Source organism: Hyaena hyaena, unplaced genomic scaffold (genome assembly GCF_003009895.1).
Source record: "Hyaena hyaena isolate Hyena2069 unplaced genomic scaffold, ASM300989v1 scaffold_129, whole genome shotgun sequence".
In the NCBI taxonomy this organism is placed as follows: domain Eukaryota; kingdom Metazoa; phylum Chordata; class Mammalia; order Carnivora; family Hyaenidae; genus Hyaena; species Hyaena hyaena.
In genome coordinates, this window is record NW_024080763.1 from 614,156 (window position 1) to 632,700 (window position 18,545).

An 18,545-nucleotide genomic window follows, 5' to 3' on the forward strand; every position below is an offset into this window, starting at 1 on the left:
AGAGAGAGAGAGACCAGCAACTCGAGAGAAACGGAGTCAAGAGACAGGTACAGACTCTTCCCCCAAGAGAATATTCAAGTGGCCAATATTAAAACATATGAAAAGATGCTCAACCTATACAGGCATCATGGAAATTCTAAGTCAATGAGATACTACTACATGCCCAACAGAATGACTAAATTAAAAACACATTTAAAGCTGACACAATAGGCAGCATTGGGAAGGATGGGAAACAACTGATCTATTCATACACCAGTTGTGGAAGTATGAACTGATATAACCAGTGTGGGGAAATTTTAGCAATGTCTCCTAAAGCTGACAGCAAACATACTCCGCAAAACAGCACTTCTACTCCCAGGCACATAGCCAATAGAAGTATACACATGTGCACCAAAAGAGATGTGCAAGAAGGTTCACAGCAGTATTGCTTATAATAGACCCAAATTGGAAACAACCAAATCTCTACCACCAGCAGAGCAATTATGGAATATCACTAAAATGGAATTTATACAACAATGAACCCCAACGAACCACTGCTATGAACAGCACCGTGAATGGGTCTCACAAAGTTAATGCTGACAGAAAGAAGATGAAGTTCCATTCATAAAATGCAAAAAGGGGCAAAACTATTCTCTAGTGTAAAAAGTCAGGATGGGAAATTTGGGGGGGGGGGAGAGGGGAATATAAAAGGCTTGTGGGGGTGCTGGTCATGTTCCATTTCTTTTATATTAACTATGTAAAAATTCACTCAGTTGTACTTTTGTCATCTTAATTGTATGTTTCTTATACCTGTATGCACTTGCCTATATATAGCTTATATTTCAATTAAAAAGTTCCTTTAAACAGTGTGGAGGTTCCTCAAAAAATGAACAACAGAACTCCCCTATGACCCAGCAGTAGCACTGCTAGGAATTGACCCAAGGGATACAGGGGTGCTGATGCATAGGAGCACATGTACCCCAATGTTCATAGTAGCACTCTCAACAATAGCCAAAACATGGAAAGAGCCTAAATGTCCATCGCTAATGAATGGATCAAGAAGATGTGGTTTATCTATACGATGGAATACTGCATGGCAATGAGAAAGAATGAAATCTGGCCATGAGTAGCAACATGGATGGACCTTGAGGGTGTTATGCTGAGAGAAATAAGTCAGGCAGAGAAGGACAAATACCATATGTTTGCACATATAGGAGGATTAGGAGGAACTTAATGGAGGACCATGGGGGAAAAGAAGGGGGAAAAGAGTTGGGGAGAGGGAGGGAGGCAAACCATGAGAGACTCTTGAATGCTGAGAACAAACTGAGGGCTGATGGGGGGAGGGGAGGGGGGAGATGGGCATGGAGGGGGGCACATGTGGGGATGAGCACTGGGTGTTATATGGAAACCAACTTGACAATAAACTATTAAAAAAAAGTTCCTTTTAAAAAAAATACAAGAACGAAATAAAGACCACTTACAAGACACAGAAAGGGAGTTTGCCCCAGGAGACCATTATGAAACTAAATACTAAAGGATGTATTTCAGGCAGGAAGAAAGGGATCCCAGGTGATTTGAAAAGAAATGAAGAACAGGGTAAAAAAAATAGTGATTTTGTGGCTAAAAGTAAATATGAAGTGTATACAATAAAAGTAGTTTTCCATGAAATATAAAAACAAAAATGGTAAAATTAAAATCTATCATAACAACTTGAATGAATCTCAAGAGAATTAGGCTGAATATAAAAGTCAATTTCAAAAGGTTAAATATTATATGGTTTCATTTCTATCAAGTTCTTGAAATGACAAGATTAGTAATGAAGAACGGGTTAGTGGTTGTCAGGAGTTACAGAAGCAAGGGTCTGCGGCTAAAGGACAGCACAAAGGATCTTTCTGAGGAAACGGTTCTCAATCTGGACAATAGTCACGTATACGTAACACAGGAGCAGAGAACGAGGTACACCCACACCCATGTGCACATAAACCTGGTAAAAACCTATAGAAAAATCAGTGGATTGCATTCATGTCCGTTTCCTGCCTGTGATACTATGTTTCTGTTTTCAAAGAGGTTACCATTGGGAGAAACAGAGTAAAGAGTGCATGGGATCTCTCTGTATTATTTCTTTACAACTGAATGTGAATCTCAGAATAATGAGGTAAAAATGAAGAAATAAATTTAGATAGGCTATACTAGCATAACTCAAGAGGAATTAAAGCATTCTAAAGTTCTTGTATCACCCAGGAGGTGACTAAACTTTAGACTTTCAGAACTTAAATATGCAAGTTTAAGATTAGTAGGGTAGCCACTGAAAAAATATAAACAAAGACTTCCAAATGACTAGAGAAGAAAAAACAGCCCAGCAGTCCAAAGAGGGCAGGAAAGCAGGGGAGAAGGAAAACAAGTAGAAAACATCAAATAAGATGATCAAACACATACCATACGCATTGAACATGCAACCATAGACAGGATCCCAAAACATCAGCATAGGTAATAAATGCAAACTGACTAAATGATTCAGTTAAAAATTGTTAAATTGCTAAATCCAATCCCATGCTGTTTACAAAAGTCCGATCTAAAATATAAAGATACATGGGGCACTTGAGTGGCTCAATCGGTTAAGCGTCCGACGTCAGCTCAGGTCATGATCTCACAGTCCATGGGTTCGAGCCCCGCACCAGGCTCTGTGCTGACAGCTTGGAGCCTGGAGCCTGCTTTGGATTCTGTGTCTCCCTCTCTCTCTACCCCTCCACCACTTGTGCTCAGTCTCTCACTCTCTCAAATATAAATAAACATTAAAAAAATTAAAATATAAAGGGTTGAAGGATATTATACACGTAACACACACATACACACAGCGGAATGTAGCTGAAGCCACTATAGCTATCTCAATCATTTGCACAGTTGAGAGCACACATAAATGAGGAAAACATTTAAATATAAATTCAAATTACAAAGCAGATACATATAATTTGAAATCCTATGCCCCAAATACAGTCCCAAAATTGACAGAGTAGGAAGAGATAGACAAATCCATAATCCTAGTGGGAGATTTAACATCTCCTAGGCAATAGAAAAAGTAAAAACTAGGATACTGAAGAGTTTAACAAAATTATGGGAAAAAAATTCAATGGACATGTATAGAATACCATATCTTAACAACAGCAGAAATAGACTTCCTTTCATGTAAACGTGAAACAATTTTTAAAAATTCACCAATATATCAGTGTTACAGGAAGAAACAAATTTTAAAGAAGTGGAATACAAATCATAACCTCTAACAATAAAATAATTAAGCTAACAATGAGAAATAAATGTTGAGAAAGTCCACATTTTAGAAAATAGAGACACACACTCCTGAATAACCCATAGCTCAAAAATAAAATTACAAGGAAAAGTCATAATCATCAGTTCTACATATCAAAACCTGTGGAATACAGCTGAATCTATTCTTAAAGGTAAATTTATAGTTTTAAATGTGTGCTTTAGAAAAACACTGAAAAGTAAAATCAACAAACTCAGTATTATAATGAGTAAAAGAACAAGATAAATTTCCAAAGAAACAGGAAAGACACAACAAAAGTGAACAAAATATGAAAGGAAATCATAATAGAATCAACAAACCTAAAACTCGGTTCTTTAAAAAGCATAATAAAATTCACAAACCTTTAGCAAGAGTCAGCAAGGAAAAAAAATTAACAGATAGCACAAAAAGGATTATACTATAGATCTGAAGACGTCCAAAATATGCAATTCTTATACCAATAGATTTTATAGATGAAAAACAATTTCTCCAGCAAAAAGCCAACCTCAAAGTGGACTCAAGAAGTAGAAAAGTGATAAACTTTCTAACACACCAAACACATGGAATCAGGAATCAAAATATTCCCTGAAAATTTCCAGGTTCCTATGGCTTGACCAAGATGGTCCATGAAGCATACAAGTTAAAAAAAAAAAAAAAAAAAAAAGATCTAACAAACTCTCTCAGAGAATAGAAAAAGAAGAAACACTCCCCAGTTTGTTTTATCAGGTTAAAATAAAAATAACCTTGACACCAAAACCCAACAAGGCAAGTGCAAGAAAAGATATTTATAGGCTGGTGTTTTTCAATGTGGATGAAAAGGTATTTTTAAAATGTGTTGACAGTTTACGTTGTTGGCCAAGATGCAGTATTCACGTGATAGCCTCTCCTCCCTGATTGCAGTGAGAGACTCTGGACAAAATGTAAGTGGCAATGGCTTAAGGACCTGAAAAGTAAATAAATAGCAAGCAAATTGAGACAAAGTCAAAACTTGGAAGAATTATCAATATGGCAGGACACAACATAAAACCAACCCTAACAATGTTAAAGAGCTGAAATCAAGCAAAGCACATTTTCTGCTAACAGAATTAAACCAGAAATCAACAAGTATTTCTGGAACTTTCCCAAGTACATGGGGGGCAGGAGAGAGGAAGTACATTATTTAAAGTGTTTATTCAGGGGCACCTGGGTGGCTCAGTCGTTTGAGCGACCGACTTTGGTTCAGGTCATGATCTTGCAATTCGTTGCACTTTGTGAGTTCGAGCCCCACATCAGGCTCTGTGCTGACCACTCAGAGAGCAGAGCCGGGAGCCTGGAGCCTGCTTCAAATTTGGGGTCTCCCTCTCACTCTAGCCCTTGCCTACTCGCCCTTTGTCTCTTTCTCAAACGTAAACATGAAAAAAATTTCTTATAATGACTAGTCAATTATTTTGAGAGAGACAGTGAGCAAGCACAGGCAGGGGGAGGGGGGACAGAGAGAGAGAGAGAGAGAGAGAGAGAGAGAGAACTCCAAGCAGGCTCCATGCTTTCAGTGCAGAGCCCAATGCAGGTCTTGATCTCACTAATCGGGAGATCATAATCAGAGCCAAAATCAAGAGCCAGATGCTTAACCGACTAAGCCACCCAGGTGCCCCCCCACACCTTTTTTTTTCTCCTTTTCCAAGATAGGCTTCACACCCAGCATGGAGCCCAAAACAGAGCTTGAACTCACAACCCTGAGATCAAGACCTAAGCTGAACTCAAGAGCCAGGTGCTTCCTCCCCCCACATATGTTCATCTGTTTTGTTTCTTAAATTCCACGTGAGTGAAATCACGTGAGATTTGTCTTTCTCTAACTTCTTTCACTTCGCATAACACACTTTAGTTCCATCCACATCATTGCAAATGGCAAATTTTCATTTTTTTTGATTGCTGAGTAATATTCCATTGTGTGTGTGGGGGGGTGCGTATGTCTATGTATGTGTGTGCGCACCACATATTCTTTATCCATTCATCAGTCAATGGACATTTGGGCTCTTTCCATACTTTGGCTATTGTACACGATACTGCTATAAACACTGGGTGCACGTATCCCTTCAAATCTGTATTTTTGTATCCTTTGGGTAAATACCTACTAGTTCAATTACTGAATCATTTGAGGAATGATTGATGAACTTTTTGAGGAACTTCCATACGGTCTTCCAGAGTGGCTACACCAGTCTGCATCCCTACCAACAGTGCAAGAGTGTTCCCCTTTCTCCACATCCTCACCAACACCTGTTGTTTGTGTTGTTAATTTTAGCCATTATGACAAGTGTGAGGTGGTATCTCATCGTGGTTTTAGATTTCCCCGATGATGAGTGATGTTGAACATCTTTTCATGTGTCTGGTAGCCATCTAGAGGTCTTCTTAGGAAAGCACCTATTCATGTCTTCTGCCCATTTCTTAACTGGATGGTTTTTTGGGTATTGAGTGTGCTAAGTTCTTCATAGATTTTGGATACTAATCCTTATCAAATATGCCATTTGCAATATCTTCTCCTATTCTGTAGGCTACCTCTTAGTTTTGTTGATTGTTTCCTTTCCTGTTCAGAAGCTTTTTACCTTGATGAGATCCTAATAGTTCATTTTTGCTTTTGTTTCCCTTATCTTTAGAGACACATCAAGTAAGAAGTTTCTGCAGCCAAGGTCAAAGAGGTTACTGTCTGTGTTCTCCTTATAACATTGTGTCTAGTGGGGGTGGGGGGGAGAGAGAGACTGAATGATGGAGATAAATTGAACAATGATGGACGGAAGTGGGCGGGGCATGAGCTAGATGGGGGATGGGCCTTAAGGAAACCACTTGTGATGAGCACTGGGTGTTATATGAAGTGATGAATCACTGAATTCTACTAGTGAAGCCAATATTGCACTGTAGGTTAACTAACTAGAATTTAAATTAAAAATTGGGGTGGAAAAAGTCAGACACTTAACCAACTGAGCCACCCAGGCACCCCAAAACAATGTACTTGTAAATGCTGTGTGGGTCAAAGAGGAGATCTCAGGGAAAACTGGAAAGTATTTTGAACTGAACAAACATAATCAACTTATCCAAGTTCGTGCTAAGAGGAAAATTTATAGCACAAAGTTATTATATCAGAAAAGTATCAAGTCAATCATCTAAGTATCTACTTCAAGCAGAGAAAAGCAGAATAAACCCAAGTCAAGCAGAAGACTGAATATAAGAAACTAAGTCAATAAAATTTAGAACCAAAAGATAGAAAAGTCAACGAAATCCAAAGCTGCTCTTTGAAGAAATAAAATGGTTAAAGCTCTAGGCAGATGGACCAAAAAGCGAGAAACACAAATTACCAATATCCAGAAGAAAGGGGGTGTGTTCCAGCCCCTACAGACATTAAGCTAGTAAAAGATACTACTAAAAAGAACTTTGTTTAGAAATTCTACAAATTAGATGAAATGGATCAACCCCTTGAAAGACAAATTACTGGGGATGCCTGGGTGGCTCAGTTGGCTGAGTGTTCGACTCTTGATTTTGGCTCAGGTCATGATCTCATGGTTCGGGAGATCCAGCCCCATGTCAGGCTCCGTGCTGACAGCCCAGAGCCTGCTTGAGATTCTCTCTCCCTCTGTGTGCCCCACCCCCTGCTCTTGCTTTATCTTAAAAATAAACATTTAAGGGACACCTGTGTGGCTCAGTCGGTTGAGCGTCCAACTTCGGCTCAGGTCATGACCTCAAGGTTTGTGGGTTCAAGCTCCGTGTCAGGCTCTGTGCTGACTGCCAGCTCAGAGCCCGGAGCCTGCTTCAGATTCTGTGTCTCCCTCTCTCTCTCTGACCATCTCCAGCTCATGCTGCCTCTCTCAGAAATAAGTAAAACATTAAAAATTAAAAAAAAAAATTTAAAAAAAGACAAATTACTGAAGGAACCAGAATGTCACCCCAAAATATGCCTCTTTTACAGAAGAATAATTTTGAGCTGGAGGCAATTAAGCAGCAGCAAACAGGAAAAGGTTTATGCTCCATCTTTTAGGTCTCTAGTCAGGATGTAGATTTTTCTTTTACTGGAAAAAGATTTTCCACCCCAGAGATGGCACCAGAGGAATCTGCAACCAAGCTTTCCTTCATCAGTTTCATATATATACATATGTATGCATAGATTTTTTTTTTTTTTTTTTTTTACTTTGAGTTTATGGTCTTTGGAAGCCTAAAACTGCTTTCCTTTCTCCTGCCATTTCTCTACAAACATATTACGCTTTGCTAAAGATGCTATATCAGCAGGCTATTCTAAGCCACCACTCTGAATTGCTTTTCATTGAGGGACATAAGTGCACACCCCACCCTTCCCACACCCACACAGGTTCATCTCTCCCCCCCGGCCCCCACTTATTAATCTTTCTGTTACAGAGCTCCAGCTGCAAACAGAAGATGGGTCAGATCAAGCCTCCTGTACACCAGCAAATTCAAGAAAAAATAGATAGCTCAAATATTCCTAGCTCAAAGAAACTGAAATGTTACATCCACTTTGGAAAACAATTCGGCAGTTTCTTACAAAGTCAAACGTATACTGACAATGTGACCCAGCAATCCTACTCGTAGGTTATTTCCTGAAGTGAAAACCTATGTTCAAAAACCAGTTTGTAGCCATACATAGCAAATTCATGTACAACACACCAATCAGTGAAAATATTCCATGTTCCCCAATGGTGAATAAACGATGCCATATTCATACAATGTAATACTAAGTATAAATAAAAAGGAATGAACTGTTAATACATTGGGTGAGTAGATAAACCGTGCTATATTCATACAATGTAATACTAAGTAGAAGTAAAAAAACAAAAAAGGAATAAACCGTTGACACCATAGGTAAATCTCAAATGCATTATGCTAATAACATTCTGAAAAAGACAACACTAGAGGGACACAGGTCAGTGGTTGTCAAGGGCTAAAGGGGGAGGAGTTCCTATAAAGGGGCAGCACAGGTAATTCTTAGAGTGATAGCCAGCTATAGATAGTCATCGTGGAGGTGGTTACACGACTCTTTGTCAACATCACAGGGCTATAAGCTCAAAAGAATGAAGTGTACTGCATCCAAGTATGCAAAGTCTACAGACGAATTTGCAAACTAAAGCCAGCAACATATTAAAAGGATAATGTAAGTTTTGTTGATTCCAAGAATGCTAGATTTTAACATAAAAAACCAAAATCTTTAAAAAAAATTTTTCAATCTTTATTTTTGAGAGACAGAGCATTAGCAAGGAAAGGGCAGAGAAAGAGACACAGAATCTGAAGCAGGCTCCAGGCTCCAGGCTGTCAGCACAGAGCCCGATGCGGGGTTCAAACCCACAAACTGGGAGATCAGAACCTGAGCTGAAGTCAGATGCTCAACCGACTGAGCCACCCTGGTGCCCCCCAAAAACCAAGATCTTAAATCAACACATCAGCAGATGAAAGGAGGAAAAGAATACTCATCTCAGATGCAGAAGTATTTGTTCACACTCAAAATCCATCCCATGTTTTAAAATAAGCAAATTAGGAATAGAGGGGAACTTTATTCTGATTAAAGGATACCTATCAGAAATAAAAGATATTCTTGATATGAAATATTGAAAGCTTTGTCTGAAATTAGAAAGAAAACAAGGATGACCAACATCAGCACTTCTGTTCAACATTCTCCTGTAGGTCCTCATCAGTGCAATATGGAAAATAAGTAAAAGGCCATTGGTAAAAAAAAAAAAAAAAAAGCACTGGTAATAGATGGAGAAAAAACATATAGATGATTTGGTTAACATATATTGAAAATTTTAAAGAAATCTATATATGTAATGAGCAAGTTAGCTACTCATACACACAACAATTAAAAGTTAAATTTGGGGGGCACTGGGCAGCTCACTATGTTAACCAACTCTTTATTTACTTTGAGGAGAGTGCAAGAGGGAGGGGCAGAGAGGGCGACAGACTACCCCAGTAGGGCTCTGTGCTGACAGTAGTGAGTCTCATGTGAGGATCAAACTCACGAACCGTAAGATCATAACCTGAGCTGACGTCAGATGCTCAACACACTGAGCCACCCAGGCACCTCAAGTGTCTGACTCTCGATTTCAGCTCAGGTCATGATCTCACGGTTCAGGAGATTGAGCCCCATCTCATGCTCTGTGCTGACAGTACAAGCCTGCCTGGGATTCTCTCTCTCTCCTTCTCTGCCCCTCACCAGTTTGCATGCACGTGCACGAGCTCTCTCAAGATAAAGTTAAATTTTTAAGAAATGTTAATTAACGAAAGAGCCTAAGTGTCCATCAATGGATGAATGGATCAAGAAGATGTGGTTTATCTATACGATGGAATACTACATGGCAATGAGAAAAAATGAAATCTGGCCATGAGTAGCAACATGGATGGACCTTGAGGGTGTTATGCTGAGCGAAGTAAGTCAGGCAGAGAAGGACAAATATCATATGTTTGCACATATAGAAGGATTAGGAGGAACTTAACGGAGGACCACGGGGGAGAAGGGGGGAAATAGTGGGGGAGAGGGAGAGAGGCAAACCATGAGAGACTCTTGAATGCTGAGAACAAACGGAGGACTGATGGGGGGAGGGGAAGGGGGGAGATGGGCATGGAGGGGGGCACATGTGGGGATGAGCACTGGGTGTTATATGGAAACCAACTTGACAATAAACTATTTGTATAAATAAATAAAAATTAAAAATTAAACTTTAACAATTCGAATAATTTACAATAGCACTGAAAATGCAATGAAACTAGTAATCAACCTACAAACTGTGTAAGGTCTTAATGGAGAAAATCCTAGCATTTTAGAGTGTACCAAAGACATAAGAAATGGGGAGATAAATGAAGCTCATAGATTGGAAAATTCGATACTGTAACGTTCTCCCCCATCAACTTAATCCCAATGGAAATCTCAACTTTTGTGAAACATACAGATTTTACAATTGACTTACCAGGTAAGTGCAAAAGGCCAAGAAGAGCCAAGATCAAGAGAGGGGAAGCAGGAGATTGACACAAAGATTTTCTGAGTAATGGATGATGGCCATCCAGTAAACGATCAGATGGCCAGCATAGTTCATAGGTAGCACCACAAAAAAATACCAGTGGACATATGTAAGCATCCTCCAAATTTGCTTTAAAATGAACAGGGTCCTTTAATACATTGAAAGCTGATTTTTAACTGGATACAAACCCATAGACACCTTCGCTGAAAAGCCTCACCGAATATCAAAGCCTTGGTCTGCTGATAGATTGGAGTTCTGGTAAGCAGTTTGCAAACCCCCTGCTAGAAGTTTTGTGCCACCGCTGGAGGATCTGCTTCCCAGTGCTCGCTCTGGGCTAACGACACCCACAGTGGCCGAGCCCAACTCGGACACATTCGCTATTTATGCTGATGGTCGCAATAGTGCTTGTTGGCTCTACTCATAAATCACATGGAAAAAACACAAGTGTTTATGTGGCCTGCCAAAAACCAGTCATTCCACAGCACCTGCATTTATTACTAGGACTATTCTAGGAGACACGAAAAATTAGAAAGTTTTACCCATGAAAACATTTTTCAGGAAAAAAAAAAACTTTCCTGAAATTTTCTACTTAATAGATCTAGGGATTAGGGAGGGATAACACCATAATTCATCTGGGTACCTTATGAAAATGGCTATCAGGACACATTTCATCCAAAGTCACATCTCACTTTTATCAACGAGCTAAAAGTGCCACCAATGTTCTGAGACTCAGAGGCCAGAGATTTTAAGGTTCAGGCTGCACCTGAATTCCAGCAACACAAAAAAGAAAAACAGGCTAAATGACTGCAGCTTTCTTCTCCTGTAGAGAAGTGTCTCCTGTGTAGACACTGTGTTCAGTGTCTGATATTACTTGTCATGGTCGCCAGTGCCCCTCAGCAAGGGGATGAAACACAGGGAATTAGAAAAAAATTTTTTGAATATCCAAAGTTTTAGTAATTCTGGACTGTCTGGTCAATTACAGATAGTAATTTTAGAGATTGTTAAATAATCTTCTCATTTAAGAATGAAGATGCTGGTGCACCTGGATGATTCAGTCAGTTAAGCGTCCGAATTCAGCTCAGGTCATGATCTCATGGTTTGTGGGTTCAAGCCCCATGTCTGGCTCTGTGCTGACAGCTCAGAGCCTGGAACCTGTTTTAGATTCTGTGTCTCCGTCTCTCTCTGCCCTTCCCCCACTTGTGCTCTGTCTTTCAAATAAATAAATAGAAAAAAAAGAATATAGATGCTAAACATTACTTAGCTTAAATTTTCCCATTATGTGTGTAAAAAAACTTGCCACTTTTTCATGATTGTTATATAAAAAATGGGGAATTAAATTTTTTTTAAAAAGCACAGTTCTGTTCAAGAGGCGGCAGTTACCACCTGAGTCTATATGCTTCCCCTGCACTCTGTTGACCAGATCAGTTGAGAAATCTAAACTCTAAGTCATCGACAGGGTGCCTAAGTGGCACGGTCAGTTAGGCTCGGTTTTGGCTCAGGTCATGAGAGAGAGACTCTTAAGTAGACTCCACGCTCAGTGTAGAAGCCAACATGGGGCTCGATCCCATGACGCTAGATCATGACTTAAGCCGAAATCAACAGTCAGGCACTCAGCTGACTAAGCCACTCAGGCGCCCCTGTTTTAACCATCTGTAGGTGCACAATTTAGAGGTATTCAGGACACTCACGTTATTATATAACTATCAGTACTACCCACCTCCAGAACTTTTTTAATCTTAAACTAAAATCCTGTGTTCATCCACTAAACAACACCCCTCCCATTTTCCCGAGCTGCTGGCAAGCTCTGTTCTAGGTCCTGTGTCCATGGATTTGACTACTCTAGGGAAGTGGAGAACTAAATTTCTCCGCCCATGTTAGAGGCACTCCAGCCCCAGGTGCCAGATCAGCAAACCAAACCTTCAAGTTCCAGTAGATGCTCCCACTCAACCAGAAACGCCCTGTATCCAGTCAGCCGATCCCCAAATGCTGAGCCAGCTCTGGGCTCTACTTATCTCCTCCTTGAGCTTTCTAAATGAGGTCACATATGCACCCCCGGCCAATCACGCCCTGTCTCTGCATTGTTCTCCTCAAGCTCAATAAAACTCACCCCTGCCCAAAATTCCTCAGGAAGAGTGTCCCATTGCTCAGAAGCCCCCTCTCCGTGGCTTACTTTCTCTTAAACAAAGGACAAGAGTTCAATCATTTTTGTCCTTCGACAGTAGAATCACACAGTATTTGTCCTTTTACGGCTGGCTTATTTCACTTGCATATAGTCTACCAGGTCCATCCATTTGGTAGCTGGTATCAGAATGCTGGCCTTTTTAAGGCTGAATGGAATCCGATCGTACGCATAAACATTTTGTTTGCTTATCTGTTCATCTGACCATGGACACCTGCATGGTTTCCATCTTTGCTGTTATAAATAATGCAGTGCCAAGTTTTGTGGGTTTTTTTTTTATTTTTTTTATGTTTTATTTCTAGGAGAGAGAGAGAAAGAGAGCGTGAGCAGGGGAGGGTCAGAGAGAGAGGGAGTCACAGACTGAAACAGGCTCCAGGCTCTGAGCTGGCAGTCAGCACAGAGCCCGACGCGGGGCTCGATCCCACGAACCGCGAGATCATGACCTAAGCGAAAATCGGACGCTCAACCGACTAAGCCACCCAGGCGCCCCATTTTTTTTTAACTATAGATTTTCCCCCCCAAATATACACATTACACAATCAATATAGTTTGCCCCAGGTCCATAAAGTTTGTCTTTTTAAACTACCTTCTCCACGAACCTAGGTGAGGGAAATGCAGACGGCTCATATTTTCCATTGATAGAAATCAGATTCATAAACCTCGCGTTTCTTTTTCATGCCCAGAACAAAATAGTTCAACTGTGAGGAGAGAAACAGCTAATCACAGTTATTACAAACTGTGAAGTTGATAGAGAGCAATTAAATTTGAAAATGCCAGTCACTTATAAATTAGAGAAAAAGAATCTGTGCTTTGGTGGGAAAATATATGCAATGGTCACATCACACCCTTTCCAGTTTTCCAGTCTGGTCTTGCACAGCCTAGTTCACGCCAGGTTGAACAAAACCAGTGGCAGCAAAGGATGTACGTGAACCCGTCCTGCGGAGGGGCGAGTCTCCCCACACAGGGCAGAGCCACTTTTGCCTCACTGTCAAGTTTACGATTCCTGGATTGATTCCTGGCAGAACTGGATCTACCAGTCTTGCCCAAGGTTTTGCCACTTCTTTCATTCTCCCTGGCTCCTTCTCACCAAACCTCCCTCAGATGGGCTACAGGGTCATTGCCAGAAATTCTCTCATTTCCCCACCCAACCCAGGAGCTCCCAAACTGCATTTTTTTTAAGTGTTTTTTATTTATAGGGGAGGGAGAGAGAGAGAGAGAGAGAGAGAGAGAGAGAGAGACAGCGTGAGCAGGGGAGGGTCAGAGAGAGAGGGAGATACAGACTCTGAAATAGGCTCCAGGCTCCGAGCTGGCAGTCAGCACAGAGCCCGACGCGGGGCTCGAACCCACAAACCGTGAGATCATGACCTAAGCGAAAGTCGGACGCTTAACCGACTAAGCCACCCAGGCGCCCCCCAAACTGCACTTCTGAGGACACCCGCCCTCATCCCCTCCCCTTCTAGGGTCAATCAAGTCTTCAGGAAGTAAAGGTAAGCCCACAAATAGGACACCAGGCCTCAAATCATAGACCTTCCACTTGAACAGTATGCCCCCAAATTAATTCCTGAAGGTGGGGGAGGGGTGGGGGTGGGGATCTTAGCTATTACAGTGATCTTTCAAAGTTCAACCATATCTGAATATTTAATTTCCTTCAATGTATTTTTCTTGAGGAGAATTCAACTTTTCTCCCTGGGGAAAAATAATGAAAATACAGTAAAGAAACACTGCCTTGGGTCGACATTTCTTTATCCATAGCACTATAGGTTTCCTCTCATCTGGGAAGTTTTCCATCCTGCCCACACCTCCACTTACTTATTCAATCTTTGAGACTAAGTGTCCACACAGTGAAAATGCTGGTGACACAGTGACTAGGCAGGTGTGTGGTTCTTGTGCTTCTGGGGCTTACCACCGAGCTGGGGCAGGGAATGCGGTGTTAGGGGAAAAATACGTCCATAGGAAGCTGATTTTTTAAGGGAGAAGAGTAGTGTCCCACACTGTGATGGGGAGGTAGGGAGTTTAGAAATACTAGTTCTGATGAGAATTTAAACACCCTTGGTATGATCACAGCTCTGTAGTTTTTCCATTTTTTAAAATACAACTTATCATTGAATTGGCTTACATACAACACCCAGTGCTCATCCCAACGTTAGTTCATTTTTATCTAAAATTCACTCCAAGTAAAGAGGTGCTATTTGGAAGCAGTGCTGGCCAGGACTATTACCAGAAAGCTCTGGCAGAAACACCCGGGACAAACTGACCTGACTCAGGCTAACAGCCTCCTGCGTAATCAAGTTCCCCTCCTGCGTACGTTGGGTTACAGTCCCGTGTCATCCAGTCACTACCCCACAACTGTTAGTAAATCCGCACACAAAGCACCAGGCCCCTGGACATTGTGCTTCACAAACACACCCTCCTTTTGGCAGACCACGAAATGACTCAGGGTTAGGTCTCACATGGAATGAGAGACCATCAAACTATGGGCACATGATCAGAAAAGGCTGGAGAAGCACCAGTCTATCTCCAGAGTCTTCACTGGGTATTAACCACCACCAATTCAGAAGAGCAAGCAGACAGAAGTCATGCGTTTTTCGGGGCGCCTGGGTGGCTTAGTCGGTTAAGCGTCCGACTTTCGCTTAGGTCATGATCTCGAGGTTCATGGGTTAGAGCCCCGTGTCGGGCTCTGTGCTGACTGCCAGCTCAGAGCCTGGAGCCTGTTTCAGTCTGTGACTCCCTCTCTCTCTCTGACCCTCCCCTACTCACGCTGTCTCTCTCTCTCTCTCTCCTAGAAATAAATAAAATATTAAAAAAAAAAAAAAAAGAAGTCATGCGTTTTCCTTAAAAGGCTTCATCATGTTGTACCCTCATCAGTAATCAAAGAGTTTTTGTAATTAGGCTCATTGTCAATAGATTGGTTTTGTATTTCCAGGACTTACTATACATAAGTTTTGGGGCACCTGAGTGGCTCAGTAGGCTAAGGGTCTGATTTTCGGCTCAGGTCATGATCTCACAGTCCAGGAGTTTGAGTCCAGCGTGAATCTCTGTGCTGACAGCTCAGAGCCTGGAGCCTGCTTCAGATCCTATCTCCCTGTCTCTCTCTCTGCCCCTCCCCCACTCGCACTGTGTCCCTCTCTCAAAAATAAACAAACAAACAAAAAAAAATACTTAGGCTTTGTGGTTTCTTAAAAGTTTTGAAAACTCTGAATGTATACATGGGTTCACATTGAGGCTAAGCGCTATGCAGTAAATAAGCTTCAGCTAACATCTCAAGTGATTAACCAGGATATTTTTCGGGTCAGAACTTTTACCAAACATTTTTTTAAATTAAATTTCAAACCAACCAGGTTACATGGTAAACAAAAGAAACTAATTTTTTTAAAAAATTAAAATTCTCCAGTGGTTTTAGGAAAAGGGACAGCTTCTTCTTTCCGTGAAGTTTTAAGATCTCAGAAAAAGGAAAGATGTGGGCAGCAAAAATAGGAAGAAAACATAAGGAACGGACAGAGGTAGACCCACCCCCGAGCCAAGAGAAGGAAGGTGGTAGAAGCTTCTCTAGGTTTCATTCTTTACTGGAAAAGCAGAAGGTTACAGTTCGGGGTGCAGCTGTGAGTCCTTAAATAGGGCACAAACAAGTTTTAGCTGTTGTGCAAATAATCAATAAGGCTTGGCTCCCTCCAGGAGCCTGGATCCTGGTCCTCTTAAAGGAGAAAGGTCTGCGGTAGCTGTCTGGGGCACAGAGGCAAGGGGAGGCCACAAGTTGGAGATCCCACCTTACAGCCCTCAGTCAAACATCAAAAAACCAAGGGGGGGGGTGGCGGGGCACAATCAGGGCAGGGCAGGCAACCATTTCTTAACTCTGCACTCATCAATGATTACAATGAAGGATGTGTTTGTCCAAAACAGAGGAAACGGGTTTTTTAATAAATGAGATTTGTTGGATATAAAGAAGGGTAAAATGGATTCTATGTAACATTTCTTGCCCACTATTGTAGAACGGATGCATTTGGAAACACGCCCTTTTGCCATTCTATGGGGAGAACACATTCTCTGTAAGGTAGTGGGAGGGACACCGGCAAACAGCATGGAATGAAATAGAAAAAAAGGACTTAGTCCTAACTCTGAAGGACATTCTAAATATGGTGTGCAGGTGAGGAACATGTAGTCATAATTAGCTTGTTCAAAGAAATTAGGGTTTTTCAACTGCCGTACGATAAAAATCCAAAAGTTTGACTATGCACTCTTAGGAGAGTTCTTGTGGGAGAAGTTCTAATGAATATTACCATTGGAGGTAGGACTGAGCCAAACTGGCCCTGTCTTTGGGCAATTCCACATCTAGACCTTTCTTTTGTAAGTATGCTTGTGCAAGATGCAAAATGCCCAATGTACGAGATAATTTAACGCAACTCTGTTTATAATTGGAAGAGTAACTGCATTTCCTGTGGCCGCTGTAGCCACCTCCTATAAACATAGAGGCTTAAAACAACACAAGGTCATTATCTTACAGTTCTGGAGGTCAGAAGTCCACAATGGGTCTTGCCCAGGTAAAATCAAAGGCTTATTCTTTCCGGAAGTTCTAGGGGAGAGGACATTTCTGAGCCTTCGCCAGCTTCTGCTGAAGTCCCCCATTCTTTGGGTCCAACCTTCTATCACTCCAACCTCCGCTCAACCTCCTTCCTGATGCTAACACTAACGCGTCTGCCTCCCTCTTAAAACAAGGACTCTGGTGATTGATTACATGGGGGCCACCTGGATAATACAGGCTAATCTCCCCTTTTCACGACCCTTAACTTAATCACAGCTGCAAAGCCCATTTTGCCTTGGAAGGTGACACATTCACAGGTTCAGGGGATTAAGATGTTGACACCTTTTACTCACCCTTTCACAGTAGCAAAGGAGTGAAGACAAACTGCCTATCAGTAGTGGACTGGTTAAATAAATTATGGCAAATTTATACAATGGAATATTATACAGTGGTTTAAAATAAGAGAAATCATGATAATAAAAAGAAAGCAAAATATAATGTTAGGTGAAAAAAAGCAAAGTACAGAACAGAGAAAGGAATGTAGTATATATAATATGCTTATTTATATGATTATAGAGCATATGTATATGATTTTACATATGAATATATATAATGTTCATAGAAATAAATTTATTTGTATATGTAAGTATATATTGTATATATAATATTTAAACTGTCCCTGGAATGATACATCAGAAATGAATGAGTGGTTGTCTGCAAGGCAGGAACTAGGTGGCAGTGTTACAAGAATGAGGAGATTTTCCACTATATGTTGTATAATTTATTTTTTATATTTTCTAAACATTTTATTTTAGTTTTTGAGAGACAGAGACAGAGCATGAACGGGGAAGAGGGCAGAGGGAGAGGGAGACACAGAATCCGAAGGAGGCTCCAGGCTCTGAGCTGTCAGCCCAGAGCCCGAAGTGGGGCTGGAACCCACAACAGTGAGATCATGACCTGAGCTGAAGTCAGGCACTCAACCAACTAAGCCACCCAGGCACCCCTATAATTTTTTATTTTTGAAATTTGTAACTATATTACCTGTCCAAAACCACAAAGTAATAAAATCTAGAAAGATTAGAAAGAAGCGCAAAAGGAGGTATAGGAGGGGGAGATCAGTGTAGACTGGGGTCAAAAGTTCAGGTTTCCACAGTAACAGATACAAAATGGCGTCTGATTCCAACGCTACGTGGCAAATTATCGCAAAACTTAGTGGCTTAAAACAACAAGTACCTATTGTCTCACAGTTTTTGAGGGTCTGGATCTGGGATGCCTTAGCTGGGTGGGTCTGGCTCAGAGTCTCTTTAGAGATTAAGATCAAGTTGACAGCTGGGGCTGCCACCATCTCAAGGCTTGGCTGAGGCTGGAGAATCTGCCCGGAAGCTCACTCACTGAGCTCTTGGCAAGAGCCAATCCTCGCTGGTACCTGGCCCCCGTTCCTCACCATGTAGGGCTTTCCATGGAATGCTTGAGTGTGTTCATGACATGACAATTGGTAGGTACTCAAGAAAGAGAGAGAGAGAGAGAGAGAGGGAGATAGGCAGGGAGGGAGAAAGAGAGAGACTGAAGACCAGCCCAAGACAA

The 18,545-nt window shown here is 41.3% G+C and overlaps 1 protein-coding gene across 1 annotated transcript in view; it reads right to left on the reverse strand.

Moving 5' to 3' along the window:
- The window catches only part of FANK1 (fibronectin type III and ankyrin repeat domains 1), a 98,790-nt gene that overhangs the window by 62,887 nt on the left and 17,358 nt on the right, over window positions 1-18,545 (reverse strand). The gene's annotated exons all lie outside the window — the stretch shown is intronic.